Source organism: Erinaceus europaeus, chromosome 9 (assembly GCF_950295315.1).
Source record: "Erinaceus europaeus chromosome 9, mEriEur2.1, whole genome shotgun sequence".
Lineage (NCBI taxonomy): Eukaryota > Metazoa > Chordata > Mammalia > Eulipotyphla > Erinaceidae > Erinaceus > Erinaceus europaeus.
In genome coordinates, this window is record NC_080170.1 from 83,335,766 (window position 1) to 83,344,977 (window position 9,212).

A 9,212-nucleotide genomic window follows, 5' to 3' on the forward strand; every position below is an offset into this window, starting at 1 on the left:
CTTTACTTCTTAGCAACTCTTTGTTATAGATTTCTTGACTAAACTCAGTTGGAAAACTAGATTCTCCCATCTCATTCTCAATATCTTTATGTGAGAAAGTCACAAAAGGTACTTTTTTAATGTTCTATCTTGTGAAATTTAAATGCCAGTCTAACTTTTTGTATCCGTGACACATTGTCCTGCGATGGTTTGACAATGGAGACATTTTAGATGCCATAGGATATTTCATAACATTAAATATTTCATAACAAATTAAATATTAATTATATGCTAGTCAGGGAAGAAAATTGCTGAAGTACTTAATTAACATTTAATTTATTAGTCATCAAGTATTTAAGTAGCCCCTATTTGAGGAACTTTTTCTCTTTATTAGTTGTATGTTGGTAACAAGTTATCATTGTTAGTAGTGTAACTTATACTAGTTTAAATATGTATAGCCTTTCTAGGTTTTTCTTTTTCTTTTCTTTCTTTTTTTTTTTTTTTTTTGCCTCCAGGGTAATTGTTGTAGCTTGGTGTCAGCACTGGGAAGCAACTCCTAGCAGCCATTTTTTTTCTTTATTTTTTCCCCTTTTATTTTTCAATAGGATTGAGAGGAATTGAAAGGGGAGAGGGAAATAGAAAAGAAAAGGGGGCTGGGTGGTGGCACACCTGGTTGAACACACATGTTACAATGCTCAAAGATCTGGGTTCAAGACTGATTGCCACCTACAGAGGGAAAGCTTTGTGAACGGTGAAACAGTGCTGCAGATGTCTTTTCTTTTCTCCTCATTTCCTTCTTTCCTTCCTTTTCTTTCTTTCCTTCTTTCTTTCCTTCCTTCTTTCTTCCTTCCTTCCTTTCTTTCTCTTTCTTTCTTTCTTTCTTTCTTTCTTTCTTTCTTTCTTTCTTTCTTTCTTTCTTCCTTCCTTCCTTCCTTCCTTCCTTTCTTTCTTTCTTTCTTTCTTTCTTTCTTTCTTTCTTTCTTTCTTTCTTTCTTTCCTTCCCTCCCTCCTTCTTTCTTTCTTTCTTTCTTTCTTTCTTTCTTTCTTTCTTTCTTTCTTTCTCCTTTCTCTCTCTCTCTCTTTCTTTTTTTTTGCCTCCAGGGTTATCTCTGGGGCCTGAACTGCTACAAATCCACTGCTACTGGTGGCCATCTTTTTCCCATTGTTGTTGCTGCCATTGTTATTGGATAGAACAGAGGGAAAATGAGAGGGGAGGGGAAGACGGGGGAGGGAGAAAGATTGACACCTGCAGACCTGCTTCACCTCTTGTGAAGTATCCCCACTGTATGTAGGGAATGGAAGCTCAAACCCAGGTCCTGGAACAGGTCTTAGTGCACATCCTTGTGTATAGTACTAGACGTGCTTAACTGGATTTGCCACTGCCAAAACCCCTCTAGATTTTCTTTAAATATCTCTTTTCATATATGTACAGGCAGACCCCAATATAGAAAGACAAATTTCCTTTTTCAAAGAGGGTGTTCTGAAATAGAACAGTATATTACTTCTTGTTTCTATTAATATTTATTTATTTATTTATTTATTTACTTGATGCTGAGGAATTATTCTGATACAGTCTCTGCCCCCAGGTTTTACCACGCCCCGTGAAATCCTAGCAGTGCCCCCTTCAACCAATCCTGCCCCCACACGTCACCCCTGGTTGTTGCCCAATAAAAGCTCTCTCACTCCCCCCCCCCCCTGGACTCTCTCTCGCTCCTGCCCTGTGGTAAGGTAGTGGGGACGGCCATTGTCGGCTGACTCCATGTGGCCTGAGCCACCCCCCCGATCCAATAATAAATATTTGTGTACCCCACTTGCTCCGGACCTCCTCTCTCTCTCTTCTCTGTGGCACAGCCCGACACCTGGCGCCCTTCGTGTCCCGCACTCATGCCCCGCTGGGTGGCCCAGCCTGAGGTCCCCAAAAGCTGCCCAGACACAGGTAAGTGGCATCCGCCCGCATCTGTGGCCCCATGTTTCCCCCCACCATGGGACATTTTTCGTTTTATGAGGAGGTGTCCCAGACATTATATCCTTCTCTCCTGGGACAGGTTCTCGATATCAGAGACACTTTAATTTTTGCTACACCATGGGTTCTCATGGCTATATTTGCTACTTGCAAGATATGTACAAGGTGTTCTGCCACGAGGTTAAGTGACCTTGAGGCTGAGATACGAGAGTTAGAACATATGTGCGCAAAACTTAAACGCCTTAAGCGATCAGCAGTTAGCCCCAAAACTCCCGTTTCCACAGACATGCACACGTGTTAGCTGCTCCTTCTTTGACCCCGCCCCCAGCTGACCCTGTTGCCACGGTTCCGGCTTCCCCTTTTCTGACCCCTCCTCCTATTGCCCCGATTCCAGCTTCCCCTTCTCTGACCCCTCCTCCTGTTGTCCCGGTTCCAGCTTCCCCTGAGGCTTCCATTTCTTCGACTCTCCCCCCTTCTGATACCTCATCATTAAGAGACCCTGTGGCTTCCTCACCTTCGACTCCTCCCTCTGCTGATACCTCATCATTAAGAGACCTTGTGGCTGAGATACGAGAGTTAAAGGATATCTTTTCGGCATTTAGGGACCTTAAACCATTTGCAGTCCACCCTGAGAGCTCTGTCCCCGTAGATACGTGTTCAGTTTCCCCTGCGGCCACTACAGCAGCTTCTGTGGCTCTCTCCCCCGCGTCATCAAATGAAGTCCACACCTTCCCAGTAAATGTGGCCCCTAGCAGACAAATCCTCAGGTGTGGCATCCATACTCCTCTAAAAAACCAGAGAACTCAGACAAGCTGTTAAGGAGGACGGATTTCATGCTCCATGGACTAAGTCCATTTTAAGAAGTTTTTACCAGCACCTTAACACCTCCAAGGACTGGAAAGACCTGGCTTGTGCTGCACTCCCAGACCTCCTCTACCTGCAGTGGAAGGCATGCTTCCATGATGAATGCTCTAGACAATCGCAGGAAAATAGTAACAAACAGATAGAATGGAATTTTGATGCTTTGTTTGAAGCAGGAGTGTTTGAATCTGGAACTCAGCAGGCAGAAGCCAGGTTTCCAGCTGGTTATTTTGAACAGGTACGCATCTGCGCAACACAAGCATGGGAAAGGCTAACCCCAACCACTGTAGACTCATCAGTATCCATTAACTCTCTTCCCCAAGGCACTTATGAATCCTTAGCGAACTTTATCTCAAGGGTGAGGGCAACCTTAGAGAGAAAGATTTATAATCCTGAAGTCCACTCTCTACTCCTGCGTTCTATTGTCTGGGATGGCATGATACCACAATTCTGTCAGGCATGCCTTAGTCTTAAACACCTACACCCAGATAATTGGATTTTAGCGATACAGGAACTTACATCAGGCTCTTATGGGACACCTGCTCTGACACAGGTTTATGCAGTTACCCCATGTAATCAAAACGGGGCCTGCTTTCAGTGCGGTCACCAAGGGCATTGGCGTAACCAATGTCCAGATAAGCTGCGACCACGCCTCCAGTCAGGGAAACCCCACCTCCAGTCAGGGAGCCAGAAGCCATGGACAATTTGTCCCAGATGTCGTAGAGGGTTTCATTGGAAGAGAGATTGTTGGTCCCAGTTTCATAAAGATGGCACGACCCTGAATGGTACAAATTCGGGGCCTGAGATTTTGTGGACCACTCCTGTTTTAGAACGAGGTCACCCTACTATGACAGTAAAGATTGACAATAATCCTTTTAAATTTTTGATTGACACGGGAGCAGAAAAGATGATTTTAAGGCAAGCAGAGGTTCCCCAAAATTGGGAACTCCTCCCTGGACCCAGTATACATGGAGTAGGAGGGGTAACCTCATTGTTTCACACACGAGATTCGCTCATGTGGGAAGACCTGGAAGGTTCTACTGGACACTTCCGCCCTTTGGTAGCTGATATTAGCACCAACCTACTGGGCAGGGATCTTCTGGAATCTCTTGATGTTAGGATATCCACAGATGCCTCTGCAGAGCGTAACACCCACTCCTGCGAGACCAGATCTAATCAGCACCCCCAATACTAACTGCCACTGTTCATAAGCAAACCCCCCACTTAGACTGGCTTTCTAATGAGCCTGTCTGGGTGGAACAGTGGCCTTTACCTAGGGATAAACTAGAAATTTTAAAGGAGGTCGTCCGAGAGCAATCGTCCTTGGGACATATTCGTCATTCTTGAAGCCCATGGAATACTCCTGTCTTGTGATTAAAAAGCACTCAGGAAAATGGCGCCTCCTCCAAGATCTCCGTGCGGTAAATAAAATCATGCAGGTCTGGGGCTCCCTTTAAAGGGGTTTGCCTCTTGCTTCTGCAATTCCCACGGGAATTCCAATCATAGCTATTGATATACAAGATTGTTTTTTCTCTATTCCCTTGCACCCACAAGATTGTAAGCATTTTGCCTTCTCTGTTCCTTCTATTAATGCCAGCCCTGTTAACTCCCGAAGCCTCCTTGGCACTGAAAAGGATTAACCAGACCCTCCAAGATATGCACCTTGTTCGATTCTCCTCCTCCTCTCCGGTAAACCTTCTAATCTTTAACTCTACCCCCACAGTAGTACGGGCATTGTGGCAAAACCATGGGGTTCTTGAGTGGCTTCACACGCCAGCAGGCGGAGCTCCAAGACTCCTCACTGAGATAGATGCATTAGCATTCATGGTTCACCAAGGGAGAAATAGGTCTGTGCAGGTCTTAGGGAAAGAACCGGATTTAATTATTCTGCCCTTTTCTCTCACATATACAAAGTGGCTCATACGCCATCATTCCCGCTTTGCCATAAGCTTCGTGGGGTTTCCAGGGCAAATAGATAACCATTTTCCTTCTAATAAATTGATAGCTTTTTTTTTTACCTCTTTTGCCTCTACTAGCACCTAAACTTTCCCTCGAGATCCCATTCCCTCTGCTCCTACAGTCTACACTGATGGCAGAAAAAGGGGAGCTACTGCCCTTATATATTACCCAGACAAACAGTCTCCTAAACCTCTTTTTACTGAGCTTCCTGAGAATTCCCCTCAGTAAAAAGAACTTTATGCTGTTTTCCTTGCATTAAAAGCTGTACCAGAATCCTTCAACCTTTTTTCTGACAGTGTGTATACTGTTAATTTACTTCCATGGCTTGCTCGTTCTTATGTGAAAATTGATGACAACCCACTTTCCCCTCTCTTGATTCAAATCGCCTCTATGCTCTGTTCTCGAACCCAACCACTGTATATTCAACACCTTCATTCCCACAGCCCTCTTCCTGGTTCCCTGTCTGAAGGGAATGCTGCAGCTGACCGCCTTGCCTCCACAGGAACTTTCCCAGTCTCTGTCTCTGATCCTGCTGATTTTCATTCCCTAACCCATGCTAATCTTAAAGGCCTTCGAGCTCAATTTTCTGATGTTCCTTTTCCACAGTTAAAACATATCCTTGCTATATGCTCTTCCTGTGCTAGTCTCATAAAAACACCTGCTATTCAGACTCTTGGGGTTAACCCCCGAGGCTTAAAAGCTAATGCTATTTGGCAAATTGATGTCACATACCAAACTTTGGCAAACAAAAATATGTGTTTGTCTCAATTGATACCTTTTCTAAATTTATGTGGGCAACAGCTCAGACGGGAGAAAACTCTAAAAAGCTTGTAAGCCATATGCTCTCTTGTTTTGCTGTTATGGGTTTGCCATTTTTTTCTGAAAACAGACAACGCACCTATGTTACCAGCAAACAATTAAAAGATTGTTGTTGCCTCTGGAATATTACTCATACCAGGGGCATTCCCTACAATCCACAGGGACAAGGCATTGTCAAGAGGGCCCATAAAACGCTTAAGGCTCAATTAAAGATAAAGGAGGAACATATCCCCGCAATATCCAGCTAGCAAAAGCCTTAACTACACTAAATCTCTTTAATATTTACAATAATTCGGACCTACCTCCTATTATTCTTCACGGGCAAACACCATCTACCCTCCCATCTATTAAGGTCAAATGGAAAGACCCACTCGATAAAATTTGGAAAGGTCCTGACCCCTATTGACCATGGGAAGGGGTTTCGCATGCGTTTTCCCTCAAAAGTACTCTAAACCTGTCTGGGTTCCTGCCCGCCATGTTCGACAATACCCACAGGATGGTGCTGTTATCCCTGAAGAACAAGAAATACTACAAGAGGACTAGATGCTGGATACATCCCAGGACCCATAATACAACATGGCAGAACCTACAAAATCTGGCTCACAGAGACCTCTCTCCTATCCTTTCCCTGAATGTCTTATAACTGGCCAGTTGTGTTTTGTGAGTGAGTGTGTTGAATGACCAAAAAAAATTTTTTTGCATGACCCATATGCTCAGAGTACTCTAAAAGGTAATTGACTTTATATAAAAATTCTGGATGCAGCCAAAGTTTCTGGAGATGTTCAGAAACATTCCAAAATTTTTGTTTTCTCCCTCTTTTGATTTTTATATATAGTTTTGGTATATATGTAAGTGTTTAGTCTTAAAATGTGTGGCTAATGACGGATATAAATTTGTTTTTAAAATTATACATTTTTATAACAAAAGTTTTTTCCTCTAGTGTGTTTAAATTTTTATGGGTATGTCTCAAGTTTGGTAACACTAACTTAATGGTCAAAAGTGTAACCTTACAGCTACATTATTACCAGGCAAGGTAAAAATTAATTTGCTAAAGGTAACTAACTATTTAAGGTAAAAGTCTAAATGTTTAACGTGACAATACATTCCCAAAACTAAAATATAAATTCTTTATACAGGACACTTTTGGAGGGCCCCCAAAAGTGCCCTGTAAACTATCTTGTGAAAATTAATCCACAACAGATCTGGCATCAATCTGGCACTGTAAATGTTAAAATCATTGTCATGAAAATGCATTAACTCTCTAAGTAATTTGAGTCTGTTTATAGTCCAAAGTAAAAATAGTTAACATTCAATATACATATTTTAACTAAAATTGGTCTCAAGATCCTGCTGTAGAGGCTGCTACAGGAGGTCACATTAGATGACCTTTAAATAAAATCATAAAGATATTTAAACCAATTATAATCATCGAGGTATCAACTATACTAAACCGCTAACTTGTTACAAGTTCAAATTAACCACGAGAAGCAGATTGTTTGTGTTTCTTTCACAGGAATCCCAGGAAAAACCATCTGAACCCCTGCACACCATGATGTCACCCACTAGAAGGCACAACTACAGTGGCACACCCCCTGAAACCCTAGATGTCACTTGATGCCATCTGAAGATCCTGATACACAGACTCCAAGGACAGAACTTTCTTAATGCCTGCTTGCTGTTCCTGCTTCTGATTTGCTTGTCACTTTTTGGCGGTTCCAGCTAGCTATCTACAGAAAAGCAGAATTCCAGCGGCTGACCTTCCTCATGCAGCATTTCATCCCCTGCCATTTCTTACCCTAGCCATCTACTTTGGACTGAGACGTCTATCGGACTTGCTGGAATACCCTATAGACACTTTACACAATTTTAAAGCAGCTTCTTTCCCTTCATGCTGCTGGTTTTTCATAGACTGATCCTGAGTAGTTCATAGACTTAACAGACTGTTGCCTTGAGGACTATACAATGCCAAATAGCCCCTCTGTTTGGTAGGTCATGCCCTCCTGCCTCCCCCTCATTATGTACCCTTGCCTCTTGCCCCCCAAAACAGGGAATGTTCCTTTACACACCAATCCTTCCCTTGACATCACACTGGCTTTTACTACTCCCCTACTTGTCCCTTCCTGTTTTGTTATATCATTTAGGCTTATGCCCAAAAGGTTTATGCTCACCCCTACACCACTAGTCCTCTGTCATAGATAGTCTTTTACAGACTTAGAACCATCTTATGCTATGACTAGATAGAAAGACAGAAAAAGATGTAGAGATATTGTGAGGAGATGGTTGAGCAGGCTGCGCTTAACCTATGAGATGAGTCCCTCCAGGTAAGTCTCTCTCTAAAGAGGGGTTGAGCACAGGGGGACACATAAATCTCACAAGGTTGGCAGCCATTTAAGCCTTCCCTCCTCCACAGAAAGTCCTACATCTTCCCACCTGAGCACGGCATTCCTTAAAAACATTTAAGCCTGCTCCATTCCATATTTCTTTACTGTGTCCATTTAGATATAAAGGGAAAGGAGGAGATGATGATGAGGAATTATTCTGATGTAGTCTCTGCCCCCAGGTTTTACCATGCCCCACGAAATCCTGGCAGTGCCCCCTTCAACCAATCTTGCCCCCACACGTCACCCCTGGTTGTTGCCCAATAAAAGCTCTCTCACTCCCCCCCACTCTCTCTGGGCTCTCTTTCTCTCTCTCTCTTGCTCCTGCCCTGTGGTAAGGTAGTGGGGATGGCCATTGTCAACTGACTCCACGTGGCCTGAGCCACCCCCCCATCCAATAATAAAGATTTGTGTACCCCACTTGCTCCGGACCTCCTCTCTTTCTCTTCTCTGCGGTGCAGCCCGACATTTACTTATTTAAATGAGAGAGAGATACATAAAGAGCAGAACACTGCTCAGCTCTGGCTTATGGTGGTATTGGAACCTGAGATCTCACAACCCCATGCATTAGAGTCTTTTGAATAACCACTATCCATTTTGCTGTCTCCTCAGCCTGAAAGACAATTTCTTTTTTTTTTATAACTTTTTGTTCATAATTTAATAATGATTGACAAGATTGTGTATAAGAGGGGGGCAATTCCATGCAATTCCCACCAACAGAGTTCACTATCCCATCCCCTTCATTGGAAGTTTCCATAGTCTTTATCCCTCTGGGAGTATGGACCAAAGATCTTTATGGGGAGCAGAGGTGGAAGGTCTAGCTTCTGTAATTACTTATCCACTGGACATGGATATTGTTTCTGACAGAGAGACAGGGCACCATAGCACTGAAGTTTCTTCCAAAGTGGTGGGAGTCAATTTCTTTTCTTTTTCTTCTTTTTTAAATGTGGAATGCTTCACAAATTTGTGTGACATCCTTGCGCAGGGGCCATGCTAATCTTCTCTGTATGAAAGGAGTCAGTTTCAAACCTAGGCACATTCCACTTGAACTATCTTGCCTTCCTTAAGTTTTCATTGAAGTTAAAACTTTCTTATATCAGTTATCCCCACAGTTTATCAGTAGTCATTTATAGTTTTTTTAAAAAAATTTATTTATAAAATAGAATGACAAGACCATAGGATGAGAGGGGTATAATTCTATACAATTCCCACCATCAGAACTCTGTATCCAGTCCCTGTGGTGACACAGTATA

General features: G+C 43.0%; 1 pseudogene; it reads right to left on the reverse strand.

Annotated features, from left to right (window-relative positions):
- Positions 1-8,899: 8,899 nt before the first annotated feature.
- On the reverse strand, positions 8,900-8,971 carry LOC132540565 (U6 spliceosomal RNA; annotated as a pseudogene).
- Between the last annotated feature and the right edge of the window lie 241 nt (positions 8,972-9,212).